This window comes from Marmota marmota, unplaced genomic scaffold (assembly GCF_001458135.2).
Source record: "Marmota marmota marmota unplaced genomic scaffold, marMar, whole genome shotgun sequence".
NCBI lineage: Eukaryota > Metazoa > Chordata > Mammalia > Rodentia > Sciuridae > Marmota > Marmota marmota.
This window is the reverse complement of record NW_026000005.1, coordinates 36570408-36574968: the sequence shown is the minus strand read 5'-3', so window position 1 is coordinate 36574968 and position 4561 is coordinate 36570408.

Sequence of the window (4561 nt, the reverse complement as noted above, 5' to 3'; positions counted from 1 at the left end):
GGCCTCGGGAGCCCCGGCGGGGGTAAAGCGAAGGCGGCGGCGGCGCCCAGAGCCCGCCCTCTCCTGCAAGCCTGCACCCCACCTGGCGCCCCTACCCTTTCCTGCCCCTCTGCGTCCCCTGGGGCGGCCCTCACCTGCCTTCCCGCACGCCCACAGGACAGCTCCTGCTGCTGACAGCCCCCACTCCACCCGCATCTGCCTCCCGGGCCCTGGGCACATGGGGAAACTGAGGCACAGAAAGGGCGGGGTGCAGCGGCCCCTTGCTCAGGCCACTCTCATTGGCAGCCCAAAGCCGCCTCCAGGGCGTCTCCTCCCTCCTCCGGCCCGGCGGCCCTGGAAGGTCAATAGCATCTCCACTCTCACTCCGCAAACATGCGCACACGCAGACGGTGCCAGGCAGTACCCAAATCACTGCAGGACAGAGCGCCGGGTGGGGGCGCCTAGGTCATACTCAAGGGTTCTTGGGGATGGGGGCTCCCTGCTGACGCGGACCCAGGCTATAAAATGCCCAGGATCCTCAAGACAGCCTAAGACGGCTTTCCTCCCTTTGCCTTGAATTTCTTGATGCCCTACACCCACCCCACACCGCCCCCCCACACACACACACACTAAGGTGCCCAGAGGTACTACTCTTATTCGCAGAGTGAGCACGCTCACGAGATGTATGTTTGGGTCAGGCTGGGGATTGAACTCAGAGCTTCCATGCTAGGCAACCCCTCTACCACTGACCTAAATCCCCAGCCCTCACCAGATTTTTTTTTGTTCCCCCCACTGCCCTCCCCACCCACCCTATCCTCACCCCCATCATCCTACTCAGCACCATGAACTCTTTGCATAAACCAAGTTCTATTCCGTCCTTCTCAATAATCATGGTAACTAGATTTCTTTAATATTTACCAAGTACCTGACATTTTATAAATGCAACACTTACAGCAACCCCATGAGCTTGAAGCCTTTATGACAAGCCACTAAGGCTCAGAGAGTTCCTGTGGCTTAGCCAGAGCCACACAGCTTCTGAGTCTGCAAGTCTTCAGATTGAAATTCTCATCCCACCATGTTAAATGGTGCCAATTCTGGTTTCTTAGGATTTAGTGACTACAGTACTATGTAATTGTTAACAAATATTGCATTCTTGGTCTGTACTAGACATTGTGCTAAGCACTTTGTATGAAAAAAACTCATCTAGTCTTCACAACAGGGAATGAGATTGAGGCATGGAGACATTTGCCCAAGCTCACACAGCCAGGATAGAGGGAGCCAGGATTCTATGACTGGATGATTGACCATTATGCCATAAAGCATCACAAGCTGATTGGTCAGTGTGTCTTCTAAACTTATTGCTTTAAAGCCTGGTACTAAAATAAATTCAGACTAATGAGTTTTGTTCAACCTGCACAATATTTGGGGTGGCACAAGCATCTCAAAGTCAGCGGCTGACAATAGCACCGCCCACATTTCAATTTCTGTTTGGCCCCTGAAGTTATTTGAGTTTGCACCCTATTTTTTTTTTTAAGTTTAAGGTCACACCTATACCTTCCAGATACATACAGGTGTTCTTGTGTCCCAGACTGTCAGTGGCAAGTGTGTCAAGTACAGATCCATACACAGGGATGTGCACTGAGAGAGCATGTGTGTCTGTCCATACTGTTTCCAGCCAAAGGACCCTGGACACCCCCAGATGTCCCACTCACAGATGGGGTAGCTGAGATGGGAGAGGGGGTAACTTGAGCCTCTGCTCCCCAGGAGAATCCGAGGGGCTGGCACATTCCATAGCAAAAATAACCAATGGGCAGCGGGCGTGAGTGACGGGACAGCTGGGCCTAGGAGGGGCAGGGAGATTCTGTGCTCCTGCCCTGGACCTGTGTTGCTGAAGTGCTGGTCTGGGACATGCTCTCAGAGTGGGCCTCTGCCGTTTGCCCCAGATTGCCCCATTTTCCTTTGCTCCTGGGCTGGCAGCTGTGCTCTCCTGCTACTTCCCCAAACTCAGGTTTCCCATTTCCATGTTGCACTAGGGAGGGGGATAATGGATCTTCTAGAATAGCTTTCTTCATCCAGTTGTCCCCACTTTTCTGTCTTGACCCAGATCCTTTTCTAAGAAACAGTTGGAGAAGTGACCACCCTCCTGATTCTACCCAGAGCTTCTTGGAAGGATCTGCTCTGATCAGCACAGTGTCTCCTGCAAGGGCTTTGACTCACTGCTCCTCTCTGCTCTTCTCTTGCTTCCCTCCCATGCCATCCTTCTGCTCACACTCTGGCCCCTCCTCCTCTCTCTGATTGGCATTTGGCATGAATGGATAGCAACACTCCATACCCATTCCCAGCTCCATACTAGTTTCCTCCTGGGTTTTCATCTATTCACTTCAAATTCCAGAAAATAAAAGAAGATGAAATTGCAGAATATTTCTTAACATGGGTTCTGGTGCACTCCCTATCTTTCCTTTGCTTAAACTGACTCTCTCTTCCTATCTCTAACTTTGCCCTTCATACCTTCCATCCCCAGAATGGTTCATTACCATCTGTTGACCTTATGATTGACACCAAAGTCCCTCAGACCCTGTGCAAAACTCCAGCTAACACATGGGCAAGCATCCTTCACTTGCCCCTCCTCTCAACCATGCCCTCTCCCTCTTACCCCCTTACAAAGAGGCTTCCCATGCAGCCACACATTCCCCAATCTTTGAGGGTAGCACTTGTTCCCATCACTTAATCTACATATGGCTCCTCAGCTTGTACAGGTGGAAACCTGGTGTTTTGAAAGAAAAGAATGCCTGCCTCGGCTGGAGACTAGATCAAAAGGTAGATTGCCATGTTGACAGCAGAAAGATGGTCATGATAACGAATCTTATTGAAGCCTTCCCACCCATCTCTTTCTGTGAACCGGCAGTGTGGACCCAGACCTACAGACTCAAACCCAAACCTACCCCCTCACCAGCCATGTGACATGACCTTTGGTAAATTTTCTCCTAGAACCCTAGTTAACTGTCATAATAGTAATCTGGGGTTTGGAAGATTAAATAATTAAATGGGATAGAGTGCCTTACACAATTAAGGACTTTATAAACATCCTGCATTTCTACTATCTTCACCTCCCATTTTTTCCTCATTTCTATATCCCCAAATCCTATCACTACCATCCCAGTTTCTCACACCCTCCAAACTCCCCAGCCTGCAGCCCACTCATCACCTCAAGGACCCAACCTCCCAGGGCCTGGCCAATACCCATCCATCCTGAGCCTTGCCAGGACTCTTAGCATCACCCTGTCTCGCTGGGCCAAAGAACAATCTCAGCCAGGAAACTGCCTCCTTCTCTTTGCAGCCAGGTCCTTGCTTGGCTTCCTCGAGTACCCTGAATCCTGCTGTTGATTCCAACCAAGAAAGTTTTCCATGAGTAAGTCTCAGCAGAGCTGAGCTACTTGTGCAGCTGCCTCTGTTCAAGAGCTGTCACTGGGAAGGGACTGGTGGAAGGGTGGGCAATAGAAGGAAATGGAAGCCAGACTCATTCAGTGAATCTCCCAACATCACCAAAGCCAAGCCTCTCTCCCCCAAATCATGGGGGGAAGGGTATAATTGTTAATCATCTGGTTCTTTCCATTGGGAAAGAATGAGGCTTCCGTTTGTTGTGCTGTCTTCTGTCTGTACAATCTGGACATGCTCTCATATGTGATATGCTGCAGCCTCTTCTGATTCTAACATGAATGTCAAAGGCCCCAAATCCAGCCCCACAGCACTGGGGGCCTTTTCCTCACCCACAACTTTCAAACCTGCGATTCATCAGAGCAGCCCAGACTGGAGACTGTCCCCAGCCTCTGTCTAGTTAAACCCAGCCAGAGCTGAACTCTGCCCACCATGCCACCCTGATACTAAAGCACTTGGAGGGACCAGGCAAACTAGGAGGCTCCCATCTTAAGAAATGCCAGGCCTGTACCGTATCAGACACTCCCCAAATACTGCATGGATCACTCAGTCTTTCTCTCCCTCTCTCTCACTTTTCAGAACTTCTTAGTAAAGAGCCCCCAGAGCCAAAACTAAGAGCCTGGGATGGGATGGCCATACCTAGCTGCATGTTTTAGGTAGATCTCCCTCCCCTCTGGTCCACAATGTCCTCACCTGTAAAAGGAAGCGTTTGGAGCAGCAGTTCTCTGTGGACCTGTCCAACATTAAACAAACATTATGACCACGGCTCTTTCTCTGTCCTTCCTTCATCTTACCTAATATCTCTCCCTTCCTACACCTGTTCTCATTAAGGTACATACCTTACCCTTTGATTTATGTTGTTTCAGCACCCTTTACTCCTCAGGGGACCAGAGCTAAGTAAGTCCAGTCCTTCCCCAGCTCAGAATGCACTCCACTCCATCACCCCAGGCTGGAGAAGCCTGTACCTGATGAGTGGCTATGCCAATCAGGAGAAGTTAGCCTTAGCCTTCTCTTACTCAGGTCTGGCCACAGAGACCATGAGGAACCAGTAGTTGGAGACCCTGGGAAGTGATCAGGGTAAGGCTGGGCGAGGAGATGCTGAGAGCTCTGTTTCCTAGTCTCCTTTTTCCTCTAGCTGCCGAGGTCT